This window comes from Cervus canadensis, chromosome 13, assembly GCF_019320065.1.
Source record: "Cervus canadensis isolate Bull #8, Minnesota chromosome 13, ASM1932006v1, whole genome shotgun sequence".
NCBI lineage: Eukaryota > Metazoa > Chordata > Mammalia > Artiodactyla > Cervidae > Cervus > Cervus canadensis.
This window is the reverse complement of record NC_057398.1, coordinates 74,967,961-74,993,194: the sequence shown is the minus strand read 5'-3', so window position 1 is coordinate 74,993,194 and position 25,234 is coordinate 74,967,961. Positions and strand designations below refer to the sequence as shown.

General features: G+C 40.1%; 1 non-coding gene across 1 annotated transcript; it reads left to right on the top strand.

Moving 5' to 3' along the window:
* Positions 1-18,910: 18,910 nt before the first annotated feature.
* LOC122452701 lies at positions 18,911-19,017 on the top strand. Its single transcript, XR_006272848.1, has one exon. It is a non-coding gene; the product is annotated as a U6 spliceosomal RNA (small nuclear RNA).
* The last annotated feature ends 6,217 nt before the right edge of the window (positions 19,018-25,234 follow it).

Sequence of the window (25,234 nt, the reverse complement as noted above, 5' to 3'; positions counted from 1 at the left end):
TTGCAACATCAGGATCTTTTCTACTCAGTCGGCACTTCGCATTAGGTGGCCAAAGTATTGGAGCTTCAGCGTCAGTCCTTCCAATGAATATTCAGGGTTGATTTTCTTTAGGGTTGATTGGTTTGATCTCTACGCAGCCCAAGGGACTCTCAAGAGTCTTCTCCAAAACCACAGTTCAAAAGCATCAGTTCTTTAGCACTCAATCTTCTTTATGGTCCAACTCTCACATCCTTACATGACTACTGGAAAAACAATAGTGTTGACAATACAGGCCTTTGTCAGCAAAGTAATGTCTCTGCTTTTGAATATGCTCTCTAGGTTTGTCACAACTTCCAAAGAGCAAGCATCTTTGAATTTCATGGCTGCAGTCAACGTCCACGGTGATTTTGGAGCCCAAAAAAATTCAGTCTGTCATTGTTTCCACTGTTTCCCCATCTATTTGCCATGAAGTGATGGGACCAGATGCCATGATCTTGGTTTTCTGAATGCTGAGCTTTAAGCCAACTTTTTCACTCTCCTCTTTCACTTTCATCAAGAGGCTCTTTAGCTCTTCTTCATTTTCTGCCATAAGAATGATGTCATCTGCATATCTGAGGTTATTGATATTTCTCCCAGCAATCTTGATTCCAGCTTGCACTTCATCCAGCCCAGCATTTCTCATGATGTACTCTGCATATAAGTTAAATAAGCAGGGTGACAATACACAGCCTTGATGTACTCCTTTCCCCAATTTGGAACCAGTGTGTTGTTCCATGTCTAACTGTTGCTTCCTGACCTGCATATAGGTTTCTCAAGAGGCAGGTCAGGAGGTCTGGTATTCCCATCTCTTTCAGAATTTTCCACAGTCTGTTGTAATACACACAGTCAAAGGCTTTGGCATAGTCAATAAAGTAGAAGGAGATGCTTTTCTGGAACTCCCTTGCTTTTTTGATGATCCAGCAGATGTTGGCAATTTGTCCTCTGGTTCCTCTGCCTTTTCTAAAGCCAGTCCATTGCTCCCTGTCTGGTTGTAATTATTGTTTCTTGACCTGCACACAAGTTTTGCAGAAGGCAAGTCAGGTGGTCTGGTAATCCCATCTCTTTAAGAATTTTCCACAATTTGCTGTGATCCACACAAAGGCTTTAGCATAGTCAATGAAGCAGAAGTAGAAGTTCTTCTGGAATTCCCTTGCTTTTCTATGATCTAATGGATGTTGGCAATTTGAATCTGGCTTCTCTGTCTTTTCTAAATCCAGCTTGTATATCTGGAAAGTCTTGGTTCATGTACTGTTGAAGACTAGTGTGAAGTATTTTGAGCATTACCTTGCTAGCTTGTGAAATGGTGCAATTGTACAGTAGTTTCAACATTCTTTGACATTGTCTTTCTTTGGGACTGGAATGAAAATTGACCTACTCCAGCCCTATGGCCACTGCTAAATTTCCCAAATTTACTGATATATTGAGTGAAGCACTTTTAGGTGCTTTTTAGGTTTTGAAATAGCTCAGCTGGAATTCCATCACCCCCAGTAGCTTTGTTTGCCGTGAAACTAACTAAGGCCCACTTGCCTTGGCACTCCAGGATGACTGACTCCAGGCGAGTTATTACACCATCGTGGTTATCCAGTAACACTTTTTTTATATAGTTCTTCTGTGTATTCTTGCCACGTCTTCTTATATCTTCTGCTTCTTTTAGGTCCATACCGTTTCTCTCCTTTACTGTGCCCATCTTTCAATGAAATATTCCCTTGGTATCTCTAATTTTCTCAGAGCGATCTCTAATCTTTCCCACTCTATTGTTTTCCTCTATTTCTTTTCACTGTTCACTTAGGAAGCATTTCATCTCTCTCCTTGCTGTTCTTTGAAACTCTGCATTCAGCTGAGTGTACCTTTCCTTTTCTCCTTTTCCTTTTGCTTCTCTTCTTTGCTCAGCTATTTGTAAGGCCTGCTCTGACAACCTTTTTGCATTTCTTTTTCTTGGGAATGGTTTTGATCACCTCCTCCTGTACAATGTTACAAACCTCTTTCCATAGTTCTTCAGGATCTCTGTCTATTAGATCTAATCCCTTGAATCTATTTGTTACTTCCACTGTATAGGCATAAGGGATTTGATTTCAGTCACACCTGAATGGCCTAGTGATTTTCTCTACTCTCTTTAATTTCTAGAATAAGGACCTCATGATCTGAGCCATATTCAGCTTCAGGTCTTGTTTTTGCTGACTGTATAGAGCTTTTCCAACTTCGGCTGCAAATCAATCTGATTTCGGTATTGACCATCTGGTGATGTCCATGTGTAGAGTCATCTCTAGTGTTGTTTGAAGAGGGTACTTGCTATGACCAGTGTGTCGTCTTGACAAAACTCTGTTAGCCTTTGCCCTGTTTAATTTTGTACTCCAAAGCCAAACTTGCCTGTTACTCTAGGTATCACTTGACTTCTTACTTTTGCATTCCAGGCCGCTATGATGTAAAGGGCATCTTTTTTGGTGTTAGTTCTAAAAGGTCTTGTAGGTCTTTGTAGAACCATTCAACTTTAGCTTCTTCACCATTAGTGGTTGGGACATAGATTTGCATTCCTGTGATATTGAACGGTTTGCCTTGGAAATGAACTGAGAACATTCTATCGTTTTTGAGATTACACCCAAATATTGCATTTCAGACTCTTTTGTTGACTATGAGGGCTATTCCATTTCTTCTAAGGGATTCTTGCTGACAGTAGTAGATGTAATAGTTATCTGAATTAAATTACTTCATCTGATTTCTTTCATAGATATCTTGCAGTTTTCTGCATACAGTTCTTTTATCTCTTTAGGTAGATTCATTCCTAGATATTTTATTCTTTTCATTGCAATGGTGAATTGAATTATTTCCTTAATTTCTCTTTCTGATTTTTCTTTGTTAGTGTATAGGAATGCAAGGGATTTCTGTGTATTAATTTTATATCCTGTGACTTTACTATATTCTTTGCTTAGCTCTAGTAATTTTCTGAGGGCATCCTTAGGGTTTTCTATGTATAATATCATGTCATCTGCAAACAGTGAATTTTACATCTTCTTTTCCAAATTAGATTCCTTTTATTTCTTTTTCTTCTCTGACTGTTATGGCTAGGACTTCCAAAACAATGTCAAATAATAGTGGAGAGAGTGGGCTTCCTTGTGTTGGTTCTGATTTTAGAGGAAATGCTTTCAGTTTTTCACCATTGGGAATAATGTTTTCTGTGGGTTTCTCATATACGGCCTTTATTACATTGAGTTGTGTTCCTTCTATGCCTATTTTCTGGAGACTTTTTTTAAATTACTATAAACTGGTGTTGAGTTTTGTCAAAAGCTTTCTCTGCATCTATTGAGGTGTCATACAGTTTTCATCTTTCAATTTGTTAATTTGGTGTATCACATTGATTCATTTGCATATACTGAAGAATCCTTGCATCCCTGGGATAAAACTGACTTGATCATGATGTACGATCTTTTTCATGTGTTGTTGGATTCTGTTTGCTAGGATTTTTTGGAGATTTTTGTGTTTATGTCCATCAGTGATATCGGCCTGCAATTTTCTTTTTTTGTGGCATCTTTTTCTGGTTTTGGCATCAGGGTGTTGGTGGCCTTGTAGAAAGTATTTGGCAGTCTCCCCCCTCTGCAATTTTCTGGATGAGTTCAAGCAGAATAGGTGTTAGCTCTTCTCTCAATTTTTGGTAGCATTCACCTGTGAAGTTATCTGGCCCTGAAATTTTGTTTGTTGGAACACTTTTGATTATACTTTCAGTTTTCGTGCTTGTGATCGGTCTGTTCATATTTTCTATGTCTTCCTGATTCAGTTTTGGAAGGTTATACTTTTCTAAGAATTTGTCCATTTCTTCCAAGTTGTCCATTGTATTGGCATATAGTTGCTTATAGTCTCTTGTGACCCTTTGTATTTCTGTGTTGTCTGTTTAACATCTTTTTTATTTCTAATTTTATTGATTTGAGTCTTCTCCCTTTTTTCTTGATGAGTCTGGTTAATGGTTTGTCAATTTTGTTCATTTTCTCAAAGAAGCAACTTTTAGTTTTATTGATCTTTGCTATTGTCTCCTTCATTTCTTTTTCATTTATTTCCTCTCTTTATGATTTCTTTCCTTGTACTAACTTTGGGGTTCTTTGCTCTTTTTTTCTAGTTGCTTTAGGTGTAAGTTTAGCTTGTTTATTTGTTGTTTCTCTTGCTTCTTTACGTAGGTTTGTATTGCTGCAAACTTCACTTTTATCATTGCTTTTACTGTATCCCACAATCCCACAGGTTTTTAGTTGTCATGTTTTCATTGTCACTTGTTTCTAGGTGTATTTTTATTTCCTTTTCTGACTTCTTCAATGATCTGTTGGTTATTCAGAAGCATGTTGTTTAACCTCCATGTGTTTGTGTTTTTTATAGTTTTTCCCTCTGTAATTTATATCTAATCATATAGCATTGTGGTCAGAAAAAAAATGCTTGAAATGATTTCAATTTCTTAAAGCTTGATTTGCGACTCAAGATATGATCTATCCTGAAAAACATGAGAAAAAGCTGAAATCTTCTTTTTTGAATGAAATGCCCTGTAGGTATCATTTCAGTGCAACTGGTCCAATGTATCATTTAAAGCTTGTGTTTTCTTATTAATTTTCTGCCTGGTTGACCTGTCCATTGGTGTGAGTGGGATATTATCCACTACTGTTACCATGTTACTATCAATCTCCCCTTTCACATCTGTTAGTATTTGCCTTATGTATTGAGGTGCTCCTGTGTTCGGTGTATATATATTTATAATTGTTATATTTGTTATATTGTTGTATTTGTTATACAATTGTTATATTATGCATATATATATATATACATAATTGTTATATTGTTATGTCTTCTTGGATTCATCCCTTGATCATTATGTGTTGTCCTTCATTGTCTCTCTTTATTTTAAAGTCTATCTGATAAAAGTATTTTTGTTTCCACTTTCTTTTGATTTATTTGCACGGAATATCTTTTCCAGCCCCTCATTTTCAGTCTGTATGTGTTCCTCGATCTGAGGTGGGTCTCTTGTAAACAGCATACATAGGGGTCTTGATTTTGTATACATTCAACCAATGTTCAACCAATGTATACATGTCTTTTGGTTGGAGCATGTAGTCCATTTACATTCAAGGTACTTATTGCTATGTATGATCTTATTGCCATTTACTTTATTGTTTTTGGTTTCTTTTTGCAGGCCTTTTCTTTCTATAATGTTCCTTGTCTAGAGAAGTTATTTTAGTATTTGTTGTAATGCTGGTGCTGAATTCTCTTAATTTTTGTTTGTCTGTAAAGCTTTTGATTTCTCCTTCAAATCTGAATGCAATTCTTGGTGGACAGAGTAACCTTGGTTTTAGTATTTTTCCTTTCATCACTTTAAGTATATCCTGTTACTCCCTTCTGGGCTGCAGAGTATCTGCTGAAAGACCAGCTGTTAGCCTTAGGCAGATAGCCTTGTATGTTATTTTCTGTTTTTTTCCTTGCTGGTTTTAATATCTGTTCTTTGTGTTTAATTTTTGTTAGTTTGATTAATATGTGTCTTGGTGTGCTTCTCCTTGGGTTTATCCTGATGGGACTCTCTGGGCTTCCTAGACTTGGGTGGCTATTTCCTTTTCCATTTTAGGGAAGTTTTCAACTATACTTTCCTCAAATATTTTCTCATACCCTCTGTTTTTGCCTTCTTCTGGGAGCCCTATGATTTGAATGTTGGGGCACTTAGTGTTGTTCAAGAGGTCTCTAAGACTGTCCTCATTTCTTTTTATTCCTTTTTCTTTGTTCTGCTCTGCTTCAGTTATTTCCACCATTCTATCTTCTAGCTCACTCATCTGTTCTTCAGTTATTCTGCTTTTGGTCCCCTCTAATGTATTGTAATCTGTTATTTTGTTGTTCATTACTGATTGTCTATTTTTAAATTCTTCTTCTTCTGCTGCTGCTAAGTCGCTTCAGTCATGTCCGACTCTGCTACCCCATAGACGGCAGCCCACCAGGCTCCCCCATCCCTGGGATTCTCCAGGCAAGAATACTGGAGTGGGTTGCCATTTCTTTCTCCAATGCATGAAAGTGAAAAGTGAAAGTGAAGTCTCTCAGTTGTGTCTGACTCTTAGTGACCCCATGGACTGCAGCTACCAGGCTCCTCCATCCATGGGATTTTCCAGACAAGAGTACTGGAGTGTGGTGCCATTGCCTTCTCCATAAATTCTTCTAGTCCCTTGTTAAACATTTTTTGTATCTTCTTGATCCAGGCCGCCAGTCTGTTTATCTGTGCCACCATTTTATTTCCAAGATTTTGGATCATCTTTGATATTATTACTCTGAATTCCTTTTCATGTAGACTGCTTATTTTCTCTTCATTTGTTTGGTCTTATGGGTTTTTACCATGTTCCTTCATCTGCTGCCAGTTTCTCTGTCTTTGCATTTTGTTTAATTTACTGTGTTTGGGGTCTCTTGTCTGCCAGCTGGAAGGCCATATTTCCTCTTAATTACGGTGTCTGCCCACCAAGGGTGAGGTTGGACTGGAGCCTTGTATAGGCCTCCTGGTTGGTGGGTCTTGTGCCTGTGTTCTCGTGGTTGGAGCTGGATTTTTGTCCCTCTGAAAGGCAGTGCCATGTCCAGCAGTGTGTTCTGGGGTGTCTATAGGCTCACTATGGCTTTGGGCAAACTTTCAGCCTTTCTGGGCAGGGTTGTGTTAATATTTTGCTAAAGGTTCGGTATGAGGCATCTGCTGCTGGAGTCTGGTGGCCTTTGGGTAGGACTTGGTGTCAGTGTTGATATGGAGGCCTCTGGGAACGCTCTTGCCTATTAATGTTCCATGTAGTTGGGAGTTCTCTGGTGGTCCAAAGTCCTAGACTTGGGTCTCTCACCTCAGGAGTTCAGGCCCAACCCCTTACTGTAGCACCAAGACTTCACAGGACACACAACACAGAAGACAAAACTCCAAGACTAATGGTGAAACAGCACAAGATCAAAAACAGGGAAAAGAATGCGTATAACTAATACGTGATGTAAAAATAGGAAAATGAAATGAAATGAATTTACTTTAAAATAGGATGTTTTAGCATCTATACTATCTATGGTGAAACAGATCACCAGCCCAGGTGGGATGCATGAGACAAGTGCTCGGGCCTGGTGCACTGGCAAGACCCAGAGGAATCGGGTGGAGAGGGAGGTGGGAGGGGGGATAGGGATGGGGAATACGTGTAAATCTATGGCTGATTCATATCAATGTATGACAAAACCCACTGAAATGTTGTGAAGTAATTAGCCTCCAACTAATAAAAATAAATAAATAAATAAAATAAAAAATTTAAAAAAAACAAACATAAAATAGGATGTTTTTAAAAAAGGAAAAAGTAGGTTATAAAAATAAAAATTAAAGGAATAATAGCATTAGAACAATATGAAAAAGAAAAAGAGAATATTAAATATTAAATTAATATTAATTTAATGTATAGAGAGCGGTAATGAGAAGAATGTCCTTGTGATCCCTCTGTTTTCGTGCTCCAGTCCATTTGCCTACAAAGAAAATCCTCCAATATTTCTAGAAAGATCTCTGGACCTAATGGGGGCAGTGTGGGGTCAGCTCAGACTCAGATCTTGCCTTACTCCAGCTTGTACTTGCTCTCAAAGTCTACAGTTGCCCCTAAAGCCCATAGTCTCAGTCTAGTTATGGGCATTTAATCTGCCGCATCTGCTGCTGCAGGGGCAGCTTCCCCCTTCTCTCCTTTACTCACGCAGCCCCTCCTGTTCTGCTTTGGTTTGGGGCTGCCTCTGCTTTAGGTCACTCTCCAGTGTCTGCTCTCCTCCCAGACACAAGGGGCTGAAAGTAATCACTTTCTAGGTCTTTCTTAGTTGGGCTGGGGAGAGGGAGAGGCACATCAGACACAGTTGGAGTGTGTGAGGAGTGCCGGCCATGGTGAGGACCTGAGGGAGGTCGCCATAGTCTGAGGCATGTCATCCACCTCCCTGGGGTGTTGGCCTGGGCTTGTGGGATGCCTGGCAGAGCCAAGCTGCTCAGGCTTCCAGGAGGACATGGGTGGCAACCCACGGCCACTCACAGCTTGGCGGTAGCTGCAATCCCTGGGGCCAAGGCTGTAGCAGCCCCTCACTTTCCGTCTCTGGCATGTACGGCAGCTTCTCTACCTCTGGAGCTGGAGACTGCAGCTGTTTTGCCCCTCTTCGATATTCACTAACGCAGGATCCGGTGTTCTGTGAGTGCAGGGTTAGACTGCTTCTTTGGGAATGATATTTTGTCTCTCTGGAGGCTCCAGGGTATTCCCTGGACTCCGTCAGCTGTGTCGTACTAGCCCTCTCAGAGCATCTTCATGGCTGCCAAACCTGGTCGTCTCCCTGAGGTCTGACCCACAAAGCCTGAGCCTGAGAACCCAGCTCCCACTTGCCGTGGGCACATGAGCTGCTTCTAGGCTGGAAGGTGCTGTTCGGCAATGATCTCTGTGGCGAGTTTTCTCTGTTTTGCCTTTGAGGCACCTGTAACTTCACTCATCACTGCGCTCCCCCTCAGGTTTCAAAGCTCCCTCCTGACCCCGCTTGTGAGGGGGCTTCCCAGTGTGCAGAAGCTTCCTCCTCACGACTTCCTCCCTGAGGTGCAGGTCCCTGCCTCAAAATCTTTTGTCTCCTTTTTTATCTTTGGCCCTACCTCATTCTGAAGAGATTGACTTGCCTTTTTGGAAGTCTGGGTCATTCAGAAGGTGTTCTATAGTTGTTCCACATGCAGGTTTTGATATATTTGTCAGGGGAGAAGGTGATCTCCCTGTATTATTCCTCCACTGTCTTGGTCCAGAAATCTGATTTTAAACATAGGCCTTCAAGGGGAAACTTACATTTCTCTATGTCTTTGAGATGTAAATGTTCTACCTGATCTTCCCAGGGCATTCTGTGTGTGTGTGTGCGTGTGTGTATGTGTTTTGAAAATCTGACTTCTGCCGTATTGCTGTTTGGAGTAAACTCTCTGGATTTTATTTTGGTGACATCCTCTCCCACTCTTTTATGGGGAAACCTCTTGTGTCTTATTGGTTGGAATCACTATTAATATATATTTTATTAATGGGCAAATGATGGATACTTTTAAATTGAAAAAGCTTCTAAATTGGTGGATTCTAGAGCACTCTCATTACAAACAGCTGTTTTTTGGTACCTATAAAAATAAAAATAAAATTAAAGGTGGGAGAAAAGAAATATATCTAATGGCTAACCTAAGAATTTCTTTAGTTTAAAACAAAGGGGGGAAAAAAACAGCTTAAGAAGCTCTATTTGTGGTGTTTGCTTCCTCTCAATGGGTCTTATAGTTTCATTTGTCTAATGAAGATTAGAATATATTTTTTTAATTTTTGGTTATGCTGGGTTTTTGTTGCAGCACACAGGCTCCTCGCTGCAGTGTGCAGGCTTCTCTAGTTGCAATGTGTGGGCTTAGTTGCCCCACAGCATGTGGGGTCTTAGTTCCATGACCAGAGATCAAACCCACATTCCCTGTATTGGAAGGTGAATTCTTTACCACTGGACCACCAGAGAAGTCCCAAAACATTAGAATAATTAATGCTAACAGAAAAAAATGTTGTAAGGAAAGTCTAGATACTTTTTCCAACAAGGTAGAAATTGTACAAAGTACTTATTTCAAATGAATAAGGAAATATTTAGATGGTTGTTTAAAATAGGATAAATAAAATGGACATTTATGTGATTAGAACACAAGGTTTTGATATTATACCACCTAAGGTTAAATGGGCCAAAAGTGACCCCCCTACCGGTCCTCAACATTAAAAATCCTAACAAGTCTTCTCTATTTACCTTACGTGTGTGTGTGTGTGTGTGTGTGTGTGTGTGTGTGTGTATGACTTAAAAAAAATTACACTGAGGTACCTGACCAGCAATTATCTGGGACAACAGTTAGGCTAAAGGGCCTGAGTTCCTTGGCTCAAACCCCGCTCTTTGGAAGCCAGAGCCTTTTCCATAAAAATAGACGAAATGAGCAGAGAATAAAAAGAAAGAAAACATTCTAGAATTCCTTCTGTAAGATCAAAACTTCCTGATTGGATCCTAATGAAGGCTAAAGTTAAAGGTACAAAATATTCACAGAATTGAGAATAAAATTTATATATATTTAAATGGACTTTATATGATGGTTACAACTCTTTTGCTTAATTATATTATAAGGTAGACATGTTTCACTGGGGAAGCTTTCCCTGTGAAGAAATATACATCTGCCCCTCAGAAAATATTAATTGAACTTACTGAAGGAAGTCAATTGAGTTACATGAGCCATACAAATAAGTAAAAACTGGAAACTAATATTCAAGGGCTAATAAAAATTAAATTAGTGATTTTGCTCTGGGTTTAACTTGTAAACTCAGAAAGAAGATCTTTGTTGAGACTTCCCTGGTTGTTCAGTGGTTAAGACTGCATGCTTCCACTGCAGGAGGCACAAGTTCAGTTCCTGGTTGGGGAACTAAGGTCCTGCATGCTTCATAGAGCAACTAAATAAATAAAAAAATCTTTAAAAAATAAAAGTATTTGCCAAATGCCTAACACAAGCTTCTGAAGGCATGATAAATTCAACTCTAAAGCTGCAAAACATAGAACTCCTAAACTTCTGACCAATATAATATATAGTAGGACAAATCAATTTTTTAGTGTCATTTAGGTGACAAACTCATTCTTTTAGGGAACTAAAAGCAACTGTCATTTTCTTCTAAATCTCTTCAAATCAGAAAATGTAAACACAGGCCACAATGACCTGAAACTAAGCCCAATCAGGCAAGACTTGAAACCAAGGGGGAAAAAAATGACAAAGTGGCAGTTTTAAAATTCAAGCTTCTTGGGATGCTCCCTCAGCCAAACTTTACAAATTGTAACGCCTTAGTCATCTGAGCAAGCAACTTTAATGTGTTTCAATTGTTCCATGTAAACTAATAACTTTATAATAGCTGATGATTCATTTAGTGATGTAGTGAGTAAAGAATCTGCCTGCAATGCAGGAAATTTGAGTTCGAACCCTGGGTCAGGAAGATCTCCTGGAGGAGGAAATGGCTACCCACTCAAGTATTCTTGCCTGGAGAATCCCATGGACAGAGGAGCCTGGCAGGCTACAGTCTATAGGGTCACAAAGACTCAGACATGACTGAAGTGACTGAGCACACAGCACACATACATAATTATATATTAATATAAAATGTGTAAGTGGGTTGCCATGCCCTCCTCCAGGGGATCATCCCAACCCAGGGATCAAACTCATGTCTCCTGCACCTCCTGCATTTCAAGCAGATTCTTTACCAACTGAGCCACCTGGGAGCTCCCATAATTATATATAGTATATAATATATGTATAAATAATTATATATATATAATCTCTACTTCTAGAAAGTATTACCAAAATTGAATTTACAGACTCAGTTTCAATGTAAGTGCTTGCAAATTAAATATAAAAGAAACTGGCCAAAATCTGACTTTCAGATTCATGTGAACTGGGGAATATTTAATATTAAGTTGCTACGTAGTGTTAAAGTTTGTTGATATAACTAATACAAGCATGTCTTTAGAGTCATCAATATTAAGTATAATACTTTATTGTACCTAAGTCTAATAAAAGTCAAATAAGACCTTTTATATGTTGCAAGGAAAATAATTTGATATGAAGAAACTTTAAATGTAAATGAGATAAGAGCTTTGGGGTTAACTCTTTAAAATTAATTATGCTTTAGAAATGTCCACTTAAAATGATCTCACCAGATAATTTTGTAACTTAAAGTTCTAGAGTTGTACTAGTTTAAGTGGCAGAAGTTATTGAATAGCTAGGTCATTCACACACACACATACACACACAAATAAGATACTGAGACATGATCTACTAAACAGAGAAGCTAAAGGTATTTAAGACTATTAATGAATATGTTTCATGCCACCCTGAGATGTTCTCTATTAGAAAACAAATGCTTTTAGAAATTATCACTGGTATTTATTTATTTTTGGCTGCTCTGGGTCTTTGCTGTTGCATGTGGGCTGTATCTAGTTATGGAGAGTGAATCTCAGACAGGAATGCTAAACTAAGTTTATCTGGTATGTTAAATTACTTAAAAACATGGTCAAGTGATTGGAGATGAACCTTAGGCTGAAAAAAGTGAAAAGTAAAGTTGCTCAGTCGTGTCCAACTCTTTGCAACCCCATGAACTGTAGTCTACCAGGCTCCTCCATCCATGGGATTTTCCAGGCAAGAGTACTGGAGTGGGTTGCCATTTCCTTCTCCAGGGGATCTTCCCAACCCAGGGACTGAACCCGGGTCTCCCGCATTGCAAGCAGATGCTTTACCATCTGAGCCACCAGGAAAACCCTTAGGTTAGGTTATAGTGTATGAATAAACTTTGTTAATATAGCTATTCCAAAATTTACATGAAATCTCTAGGCTCTAGTATGTCCTGATATGATATCAGTCATAATTCTAGTTATTACCCTAAACTATTATATGTCAAAGAAATATCCAGGGCCAGGCGGGAGGGGAGATTAAAAAAAAAAAAAGAAATATCCAAGTTTCTTGCTAATTGCATTGTACTCAAAGCTTCAACCATGCTGTTCTAAGTTTTGTCCTATATAGATAATCATTATTTTACACTAATGCTTTTACAAAATGAAGATTTTCAAGAAGACTCTTAAAAAGGACTTTTAAAACAAATATAAGTTTCAGCAAGGAGATTAAACAAGTTAATCTTAACAAGCAAGTCAATTTTAAAGGAAATCAACCCTGAATACTCACTGGAAGGACTGATGTTGAAATTGAAGCTCCACTACTTCAGCCAGCTGATAGAAACAGCTGACTCACTGGAAAAGATCCTGATGCTGGGAAAGATTGAAGGCAGAAGGAGAAGAGGGCGAGAGAGGATGAGATGATTGGATGGCATCACTAATGCAATGGACATGAACTTGGGCAAATTTTGGGAGACGGTGAGGGACAGGGAGGCCAAGAGTGCTGCAGTCCATGGGGTCACAAAGAGTCGGACACAATTTGGCAACCGAACAACAAGTTCCTGATAGCGTTTATTAGTAGGTAATACCACGGATCTGGGTAACAAATGACAAAACCCTAGTGAACAACCTGACGATTTCCTCCAGATTAGCAGGAATTAATTAAGGGACTGAATGAACCAATATGATTATAATTCTATGACTTTTTGGAAAATACACTAACTTTAATTTTTGTTTTCCAGAAAAGATTTTCCTATTATGCTACAACCTACAACAAGTTAATAAAAAAATATCTTTGCAAACAAAGATGACATGCTTATCTCTTTCTCTCTACCTGATCCTTCCAGAATTTGACTTCTCCAGCTGGCTCTGCTGTGGACTTGGTGGTTTAGTACAACTGGATTGCAACTACTTATACTAATCATTGTTTTAATGTGTTCTTTATTTTCAAATTGTTTATGATTCATGTTTCCCTGCTGCACTATGACTTTGTCAATATTACTAACTGAATTACTTATATAAGATTGTTGTCTCTTAAAAAAGAGTGATCTCAGAAAGGCAGAAGTAAGCAGTGGCTTGAAGCAAAATCTTAGTTCCCTGCCCAGGAAATGAACCGGGGTAACATGGATGTGACAGTTGGACTGTGAAGAAAGCTGAGCACCAAAGAATTGATGTTTTTGAACTGTGGTGTTGGAGAAGACTCTTGAGAGTCCCTTGGACTGCAAGGGGATCCAACCAGTCCATCCCAAAGGAGGTCAGTCCTGGGTGTTCATTGGAAAGACTGATGTTGAAGCTGAAACTCCAATATTTTGGCCACCTGATGCAAAGAGCTGACTCATTTGAAAAGACCCTGATGCTGGGAAAGATTGAAGGTGGGAGGAGAAGGGGATGACAGAGGATGAGATGTTTGGATGGCATCACCGACTCAATGGACATGAGTTTGGGTGAACTCCGGGAGTTGGTGATGGACAGAGAGGCCTGGAGTGGTGCATGGGGTCGCAAGATGTTGGACACGACTGAGCAACTGAACCAAACTGAACTGAAACCTGGATAAAAATCAGGGATCTTAGCCACTAATCCACCAGGGGCTAGAGGCTAGCAGCAAAATTCCTTGGGCCCTTGCTCCCACTGAAAAATGCATTTCTGAAAGAGGCAAACTGTAAAAAATAGGTGTGAAGTTTATATTAGAGATACAACACAATAAGTGGGAGAGCACACAGAGAAATAGCTTGTTTAGTTAAGACAGAAGCAACAAGCAGAGACACACACCTGGAGAGAAAGGGTGTGGGTGCGCCCCCTAAGAAGGAGGAGTGCAGTAAAAAGGCCACTGACTCACTTACACAGTGCAGTTCTCAGGGGTCTTTGTTACTTTTGGACAAGTATCTGGTGTCTTTTTCCTCACCTGAATTGTCCTAGGACACTCCCCAGCATGTGTGTGCAATGTTTTTCCAAGATGGATTCCAGCCCAGGGGCCTGTGGAGAGGGCCTTGGCATCACATAATATGGGGCAGTGCCCCCTGCTTTTGACTCCCAAGGAGCCTTTCTGCATATGTGTAGTGTCTCCTTTTCTGCTAGGATGGGAAATATGTGGCCTCTTGATCTTTTACTCAAGCGAGGTTTACCCCTCTCAGTCTGTGCCATAGCTGTTATATTGAAGTGTCCTGAGGAGACAGAGCCTGGCTATTTACCCTGATTCCTGCTGTAATTTCTATTTTGAAGTGCAAATAGGAGGCTGTTGTAAGTACCTAGCCTCAAGCCCACTTGTCTCCTTCCTCGGGAAATATAAATAAGAGGTTAGTTGTAAATGCCTAGTTTGGAACCCATCTATCTCCTATCTCAACAGTACCCATCTTGAAGAAATATATACTATGTATAACCCCACGTAGCACAATTGTAATATTGTGATTCTAGATATGAGAAGAAGCAACAAGGGAAATTATCTCCTGGGTTCTAACAGCCTGGTAAGTCAGAGAGACTAAAGAATCTTTAAGTTTCTACAGAGCCTAATTGGGAAATATAGCACCTAGAGTGGCATGTCAACAAGAATTTTTGCCATATCTGGGACAAACCTCCCAGCGCCATGGGACAAAAATTGGTCATGAAATGTCTCCCAAATATTGGTCAAATTTCAGACCAAGAGGAGGAACTGAGAAATGGAATATTGCCTACCATATCAGTAAACAAATGATGTCATAGTCATCAGTGATTGCAGCCACTGCCAATAGTGGTGAGCTGGTGAACCCTGAGGGGACTCAGGATGTGAAAACACACAATACTGGCCCCGGAAAGCTGAGGTGCTCATCACAGGAATGATTCCAGGGAGCTGAGGCTCTTGTATCCTACCATATATAGAAAAGCACTAAATTACTTAACTTGAGATATCTGGTTTTCTTTAATTAATAACAATCTTTTGACTTCCGACTACTTGCCCTTTATTGCAAAACTGTATATCTTGGCTCTCTCCCTAGAATTCTCAAAGCAGTTCTCTCAGGGTTACTTGAGATGCTGCCTCCCAGGCTTAAAGTCCTAAAAATTTCCACTGAATAAAACATAACTCTCAACTTTTAGGTTGTGAATTTTTTTTTTTTTAGTCAACATCAGACACAACATAAGCTTCATGAAGGCAGCTACCTTACATTAATTAAATGGTGATCTGTTTCCTCAAGGCCAAGAATGTGTCTGGCACATAATTGTTGTTTTTAGTCGATAAGTTGCGTCCAATTCTTTTGTGACCTCATGGACTGTAGCCCACCAGGCTCCTCTGTCCATGGGATTTCCCAGGCAAGAAGACTGGAGTGGGTTGCCATTTCCTTCTCCAGGTGATCTTCCTGACCCCTGTATCGAAGCCATACCTCTTGCATTGGCAGGCAGATTCTTTACCACTAAACCACCAGGGAAGCCCACCTGGAACACGATAGAAACTCAATAAAGATCTGTTTGTGAATGAAAGAATGTTAGTAACATAGTTGGGTCTCCTCACATGTACTTCCATCCCTACTGAACTGAAAAACCAAGTGTGGACTTTCCATTTCTTAGGATCCCCAATTGTTTTCTGCTTAATGGCCTTAGCCTTCAGGCTTAGACCCAGAACAAAGAGGTACAAAGGAGGCTGCCCTGAACCTATCTTCTCTAATCTCCACAGGAATGTTGCCCTTGCCCCACAAGTGCATTCCATTCCTCTCCTTGGAATGGGATCCCTCTTTCAGCAAAGGTTTGCATGAAAAGAGGGTGTTTAGGGGACCAGGGTCAGGGTTCCAGCAATTATTGATGTTTTCTCCATATTCCCAGTGAGATCTGAAAATCATTGAGATCCTGAAAGATTCCATTACCCCCGCCACCTTCACTGTGTCAACCAATCTAAGAAAAAAAAAAAAAAGCAATTCAGACTATTTGGTTGGCTGCTTTTGGACCAGACAAGTAATTGTTTTATTGATCTGGATTTCAGAATCTGATTTCTGGTTTCGCTTTCCTTTTCTACTTTGGGCTTGGCCACACTGAACTGGACTTTGTCTTATTGCACCTTGTAAGAATTATCAGCCTCCTCTGATTAGCCTAATGTTCATTTAACAGATGCATGTTGATATGTCTTCCATGTATCAGACCCTGCTGTAAGCACTTGGAATGCATCAGAAAACAGATAAAAGTTCTTTGTCCTATAGGAGCTTCTACTTTCAAGGCAAGGATGGTGTGTGGGATAACAATAAAAAATAAACATAATAAATAAGTTAGTTTATGGAATATTGGAGGCTGATAAGTAAGTACTTTGAAAAAAAGTAGGTGGGAATAAAGAGATTGGGGTGAGGGTATTTAGATTACAATTTTAAACAGAGAAATCTCCTTTAGAATGGGACATCTCAACAAAAAGCTGAAGGAGTTTAATGAGCTATTCAGCCATGTGACTATCTAAGATGTTCAACCGTGTAAATATGTAAGAGCAGAGCATTTCAGGCAGAGAGAGCAACAAATACTAAGGCCTTAAGGCAGGATCATGCGTGGCCTGTTAAGGAATAGCTGTGTGATTGGAAAGGGTGAGTGGGAGTTGTTAGGGGACAAGGCCAGGGATGTGATAGGGATCATATCATCCAGGGCAGTTAGCTGCTGTAAGGATTGGTCTTTACTCTTGTTGTAGCCACGTGTTCTGGGAAACAAACTCACTCAGAAGGACAATGCAGATAATGGAGTGCAGTTTATTACACCGGTGGGCCCAAGGCAGAGTCTCCCCTTAGCCAAGGATCTCAACCAGTTTTTGTGAAAACCTTGTATACTCTAAGTGTACATGCCCAAACCCACTTCCCCAAATTCCCTGAAACTAGTCTGAACAAAGGAAAAGAAAGATACAATCAAAGTTAACCCATGATTCATATGCCTTAAGCCTAGGTAGTTAACAGTGGACAATTATCAATAGGCCTGTGGTCATACCCCAATAAGCATAATAGAATTTATGATTCTGTTCAGTTACACAGATAATTAGGGTATTCTTTTAGGTGCTGGAGAGTCTAGGTACGAGCCCTTGGACTCTTCCATCCGGGGGGGTCTGGTTTTCCAGTTGGTGTATCATTTCCATAGTTACTGGGCGTATAGCTCAAAGTCCACAGTCCAGCCCAAGACGGAGTCCTGCTTTCGAGATGGAGCCTGTTCTGTCTGTTTTCTCCTTCACTCTGACAGGATTTTTAACAGAGGAGTTAAAGAATCCCTCAGGTATTGCATTAAGAACAGGCTGTAAATACACAACAGAAGCCAGATCTATTTCTTACTATCCCAGTAATCTAGGCAAAAAAAGATGGTGGTAGCCAGACAGGGAAGTAGTTGTAGGGGAGGAAAAACTTTTTCTTGACTCTTTTAGGGTCCCTTGGTTGAGTCTGAAAGTTAAACTGATAAAGATTAACAGGAGAAAATCATACATATTTATTTTACATGATACAAGAATCTTTATGCGGAAATGAAGACCTGAAAAAAAAAAAAAAGATTAAACCTGAGTGCTTTTAAAGCTAGGTTTGATGAGCAATTCAAAGTCATGGAACAATATGCTAGGACAAAGAGACTGAGCTATGCATAATAACCTGGAGAAAATTCAGCAAGCCTTGTTCATTCAGATTCTTCTTCATGTCCAAGTGCCCTTTCTTGGATATAAGGATATTCCTTTCTTTATCATTTCCTGTTTCATGTAAGAGCACTTCTTTACATGACGGCCTTGGTACCTGCTTCAGGGGAAAGGGCTGAAGAGGTCAGAGGGACCTTCCTGCTTTTGCTGTTTTCTCAAACTCCTTCAGTTTAAAAATATTAAATATGCCCAGGTACTATAATTTGGAATAGTGTGTCCTAAACCCCATCACAGTGTAGATGGTTAGATTCTGGATACACTTTGAATATAAGCTCACTGAAAGAAATAAATATGGCATTTGAGAGAAAGAAAGAAGTCAAAGATGACTCCTAGGTTTTCTCTTGAACAACTCAACAGAGTTGCCATCAGCTGAGACAGGAAAGTCGGGTTTGAGATATATATTAGATTTTCCAGGTGGAGAAGCTGAGCAAGCAGTGAGATATACAGCCAGGAGCTCAGGAGAGAGATCGGACAGCTGTTGGCATAAAAATAAAGTATTCAAAGCCCTAAAACTGAAAGAGAGTGTAAGAGCAGAGAAAGACTAGGGGACCAAAGACTCAGTCTCAGGCACGCCAACATTTAGATCAGTACTGACGATAGAAACGCAACATGAGTAACATCAGTTTTAAGTTTTCTAGTAGCCCACAATCAGAAAAAGAAACAGGTGAAAGTATTATAACTTTAAACTAAGATATCCAAAATGTTATTTCAACACTATAAATGTGATCACTATAAAAATTATTAGTGAAATATTTTATATCACCTTTTATCCTGATCTGTCTTTGAAATCTTATGTGCACGTGCTTACAGCAGTCTCCATTCAGGCTGGCCACACTTCCAGTGCTCAAAAGAGCCCCTTGAGTGCTCGCTTCGGCAGCACATATACTAAAATTGGAACGATACAGAGAAGATTAGCATGGCCCCTGCGCAAGGATGACCCGCAGATTCGTGAAGCGTTCCATATTTTAAAAAAAAAAAAAAAAGAGCCCCTTGAGGCGAGAGGCGATGGTGTCAGACAACATAGATATAGTGGTCTGGGAGAAGAGAGGCTCGCAAAAGAAACCGAGAAGGAGGAATCTGTGCGATAAAAGGAAGTGGACACATCATGGCTTCCTGGAAGCCAGGTGAGTAGAAGTGATAATCTGTAGACATGCTTTCATGATAGTTTCCTTTTTCTTGATGAGGAAGCAAGCTAGGTTCACTGCCCGGAGAGAGAAGGTGAGAGGATGTATTGGGAGTATGAGCATACAAGAGGAGAGTGTGAGAGAGGAAACAGGTTAAGAGAGTAAAGGATGATTGCCGGACAGCTAAAGACTCAGATTGGTAATCCTGAATTTAAAGTGAGAATAAGTCTGTGAAGTTGGGTGTTTTTCTCTAGCCACAAAGATTCAGGCAATACAGGCAGAGACTTGGATGTAACAAGGGTGATGGTTTTATGCCCTCCTTCTTGATGCTACTTTGTTTTGATTAAAGTTACTCAGATTGCAAATAACATAAATCATCTCACATTAGGTAAATCAAAACAGAAAATTTGTTGGAAGAATTCTGGATAATATTCAGAAAACAAAAGCTACCAGGAGATTCAAGAAGAAGGCAGCAGTCAGGAATCATGCTTGGGGCATGGCTAATCCATGCCTAATCCATGCCTCCACTCTTGCTGATCCCATAGAATGATCCCACAGAGATGCTGGCCCCACCAGTATCAAGAGGATACCACCTTACCACCAGCCTCAGAACTCACAGATATCTTTGAATTTGCATCACTAAGAGAGAGAATCTGATGGAACAAGCTTAGACCAAATGAGGTGTAAGTCAAGAAAAATTATGGGGGATATGCAACAGTTAAATCAAAATATTATCTTATACTATACATTTGTAAAAACATACAGCATCAGAGACTGACTCCTAGTAAATATTCATTACAAAGAAATTTTAGTGGAATATTCACTGTTACAAAATAAATTTTTTAAAAGATAAAATCATGATGCTATTACAAATATAAAATGAACATATATCAAAGATTTTATTTAACTCAAGTAATGATGCAGGGTTTCAACAAGTCTGAAGGAGAATTCAAAGACCAGACATACACATAGGCCCTAAAATCAATCTACAAAAAAACACAAAATTAGATTTTTTTGTGTGGGGGGAGAGAGACCAATTTTCCCTTCACTAGACAAGATTCATTTGCCTGTATTTAAACAGAATTATTTGCATTGCTATGTTATGTTCAACTTGTTGTAAAAGAGCTCAAAGACAATGAAAGGTGCAAACTCCTTTCAAAGAATCAGATAACCTAGAAGGATGTGCTCTAGATAAGGCTTCATTTTCTTTCTTTATTATTTATTATTTATTTATGACTGTACCAGGTCTTGGTTTTGGCATGTAGGATCTAGTTCCCTGACCAGGGATTGAACCCAGGCTCCCTGAATTGGGAGTGCAGAGTCTTAGCCACTGGACCACCAGAGAAGTCCCTAAAACATCGTTTTCAATTGAATACATCCAGTAATTCTTTTATCTATTTAAAAATTTTTCACAATTTTTTCTGCAACTGAAAATACCCAAATTGTTGGTAAACACATTTTTTCATGATTCTCTCACTGTCCAATATTTTTATGTGCTTAATATTATTTTGGTACCTTTTCATTTTTAAAAATAAAGTTTTACATTTCATTATTTAAAGTTATGTAGCATTCAGAATCACAATTACACATAATAAAACACCAGATATCCAGATTCCTTGGAAAATGTGCATAAATTGTATCCCTCTAAGTCCCCAAGTTCTATCATCTCATTTATTTTGGCTTTTCTAAGCCATAGTGGATCTCTGCATCTAAAAATCTAGTAATATAAGGGGGAAGACTATTAGTGATATGAGCAAATACTCTTGCAGGAGATCAGAAAATGCCACCCCAAGATATGGCTCTGGCATAGGATTATTTTGAACTGGAGGCAAGTGACAATCAGAAAAAAAAGCCATCTTAGAACTTCCCCTACTGACTAAAAGCAGATACTTCTGAGAAATGAGGACTGCTGTAAATCTCTTCTGGGAGAGTTTTAAAGCATAAAGAAGATGAAAAGTCAGCACTGAGACAGATCTGCAAACAAAGCTTATTGAAATAACCCTTGTCTTCCATTTCCTTTCCATGTGTACTTACCTTCCCAGAGTTTGCCACCCTAAAAGCCTAAACTAATTTTCCTCTGTCTTGTCACTTCTCTACAAATTTATGATTCTTTGTTAAAATGCTATGCAAGCCTCAAGTTCTAACCACTGAAGTGAGTTACTCACCACTGAGTTTCCCCCATGTGTATGCACTCTGCACATGTTAATAAACTGTTTTTCTCTTGTTAATCTGTCTTTTGTCAGTTTAATTCCCAGGGCCCTAGCAGGAGAAAGGTTTTTCTTCTCCCCTCTACCCACAGAATTAACATTAAATGTTAAAGAGCAGGATACAAGTGTTTATTATAGTGGATCCAAACTTTTTCCTTTGTCTTCTTTCTTCATTTTGAGAACCTAAAATGTGCAGAATACAATTAACTATATTCTTCTCTTCAGAATTCATAGTTATTAACAATCATATTTTTCTAATCTTTTTGCCTGTTGTGGTAGATTATATTCCTGTTCCCCAATGATTCACCCTCTTTCCTGAGAGAATTATGAGTACCCCCTCCCATTGCCACATGAGTTTCAGAGCACATCCCATGTATGTCAGGCTTGGCCGCTTGACTTCTTTTTGGGTTAAAGCCTATGTGCTAATTCCTAGCTGATGCTTAAATAACCATGATACTCCACTTTTCTTTTCCCTCCGCTGAGAATTTAGTTTCTTCTTGTTAGGCAGTTAGAATAGGAAAACAGGGTCCAAGATGGGGGTCAGAGGAAGCCACAGCTAGAGGAGGGGGGAAAAAGCCCACAAAAAGTGGAAGTCACAGACTGAAGTGGGAACCTCTGGTGGGAAATCACGTCCCCTTCCTTGACTTGTCTTGGGCCTGTGAAGGCACAATCTCCTATTTGCATAGGGCATTACCAACCAGGCCCCAGGAACCTACTCTGGGGAGGGAAGAAGGGATATAAACGAGGGAAGTCAAAATAAGACAGGGCCATTCCTGTGGGGGTGGGTCCATTCTCACACTTTAAGGGTGTACTGATAACTGCTTACCCAATATATTTGCCTGCCTGAGCTGTAACTGGTCTGTTATTTCAATTCTTTGCTATGACAAGACAAGAACTGAGGAAGAAGAACCAACCCAACATCTTGAAGAAGAACTGATCTGACATTTTGTTGCCATGACTTGGATCGCCTACTTCTCATCAGCAAAGGTAAGGGTCTTTGCCCCTATGGCTGGAAAGACCTTATCCTCCTTTCCTCCAGCTGCTCCCCTCTTTGCTACTCTATACAATGTACTGGGAAGGCTGCTGCCTCTAAGGCCTTCTCCAGACTTTCTTGTCTCCTTGAATCCTTTGTGAACAGGCAAGTGGCAACGGAAGCAATGAAGGAACCCTAGCCAGGGTTACACTCTGATGTGTTCCAAAGGCCCCACTGCCTACTGTGTTCCACTAGCTGCTGCTCAGGTGTGCAAAGACTCTCCTTTCCTCTGTCCTCTTTCTTCTTTAAACTGAAGATCAGGGCTACTGAAACTGTGTGGGCATAGGTCAGGCATTTAAAAGCCATGAGGGCACCTGCCACTCGAAGACTCCCATGACAGGATAAGGGGGTCAGGGAACGGGCCCATTAATGTCTGCCCCCAGCAAAACAACTTCCGTGCAACTCAGGCACATACTCATACAAGCAAAACACTGAGCCTGCTTCTCCTTGGCCTCCACCCCGTGACGTGGAGTCTTCATTTTCCTTTTCCTACCTAGTCTGACTTGCTGCGCAAAGTGTCTCAGCCCCCTGCTTCTCTTGCTCCTTCTTCCCTCTATGCTATGTTGCAAATGACTTTGGGGAAGACTGGCACTTACTCTTTCCCTAAAGACCTGTATATTCTGGGAGGGCTGTGGAAATGCATGCTGCTTTCATGATTTCCTAGGAGGTTGGTTGGACAGGTGACCTTGGGGAACCTCATCTGAAAAAATTCCTCTAGGCAGCATGGTCTCTACCATCCTCCATGGGTTGAGCGACTCCCTCCTCCACCTCTTATGTCTCAAGACACCTGAGAGCACAACATAAGCCACTCTGTAAATCCAAACAATCCACAGGCACACAAGCCATCCTAGAAATTCATCTAATGACAACCTCTCTCAGGGCAAATCTGATCATCTGAGTAGCTCCAGTCACCTTGGGAATTGTGCCTACTTAGCATCAGGGTCCAAGTTTTACAGGCATATCTCTTACACCTGAGGAAATTCACCCTAAACAGGAATGTTGCCCCCATACTTCAAGCCTCCAGGGCACTTCCCATATTCCTTTTCAATAAATTCCTTTCTCCTTGGTCTCTAAGAATCCTACTGCCACTGCTTTTGTGGCCTTGGACATTCACCCTTTGCACACAGGGATCCTTTAAACAACCAAGGGTGGAAGCAATTCTCATGTCTTTAAGTGGATCAACAGATCTGCTTATCCATCACTATTTCTGTTATCAGTTAGCAAGGATCCAGGACTGAAAAAGGTCAGTTTCATTCCAAACCCAAAGAAAGGCAATGCCAAAGAATGTTCAAACTACTGCACAAGTGCACTCATTCACATGCTAGCAAAGTAATGCTCAAAATTCTCCAAGCCAGGCTTCAACAGTACGTGAACCGTGAACGTCCAATGTTCAAGCTGGACTTAGAAAAAGCAGAGAGACCAGAGATCTAACTGCCAACATGCGTTGGATCATCGAAAAAGCAGACAGTTCCAGAAAAAATTTACTTCTGCTTTATTGACATCTACACCAAAGCCTTTGACTGTGTAGATCACAACAAACTGTGGAAAATTCTTAAAGTGATGGGAATACCAGACCTGACCTGCCTCCTGAGAAATCTGTATGCAGGTCAGGAAGCAACAGTTAGAACTGCACACGGAACAACAGACTGATTTCAAATAGGAAAAGGAGTACGTCAAGGCTACATATTGTCACCCTGCTTATTTAACTTATATGCAGAGTACATCATGAGAAATTCTGGGCCAGATGAAGCACAAGCTGGAATCAAGATTGCCGGGAGAAATATCAATAACCTCAGATATGCAGATGACACCACCCTTATGGGACAAAGTGAAGAGGAACTAAAGAGCCTCTTGATGAAAGTGAAAGAGGAGAGTGAAAAAGTTCGCTTAAACCTCAACATTCAGAAAACTAAGATCATGTCATCTGGTCCCATCACTTCATGGCTAATAGATGGGAAAGCAATAGAAACAGTGACAGACTTTACTTTTGGGGGGGCTCCAAAATCACTGCAGATGATGACTGCAGCCATGAAATTAAAAGATGCTTGCTCCTTGGAAGAAAAGCTATGACCAACCTAGACAGCATATTAAAAAGCAGAGACATTACTTTTCCAACAAAGGTCCATCTAGTCAAAGCTATGATTTTTTCATTAGTCTGTATGGATGTGAGAGTTGGACTATAAAGAAAGCTGAGCACAGAAGAATTGATGCTTTTGAACTGTGGTGTTGGAGAAGACTCTTGAGAGTCCCTTGGACTGCATGGAGATCCAACCAGTCCATCCTAAAGGAAATCAGTCCTGAATATTCTTTGGAAGGACAGATTCTGAAGCTGAAACTCCAATATTTGGCCACCTTATGCGAAGAACGGACTCATCTGAATTGACTCTGATGCTGGGAAAGATTGAGGGTGGGAGGAGAAGGGCACAAAGGATGAGATGATTGGATGGCAACACCAACTCAATGGACATAAGTTTGAGTTAAACTCCAGGAGTTAGTGTTAGACAGGGAGGCCTGGCATGTTAGAGTCCATGGGGTTGCAAAGAGTCAGACACAACTGAGCAACTGAATGGAACTGAACTGAAAAATGGGATAATCCCACTATAGGAAATACTTTCCCCTGCCACTATGGTGGGTTTTGGAATCCCCATGATACAGGAAGCTTCCACAAGCCTCTTAACCTCATCCATCAGAGGGCAGACAGAATGGAAACCACAGTCACAGAAAATTAACCAAACTGATCACATGGATCACAGCCTTGTCTAACTCAATGAAACTATGAACCATGCCATGTAGGGCCACCCAAGACCAACGGGTCATGGTG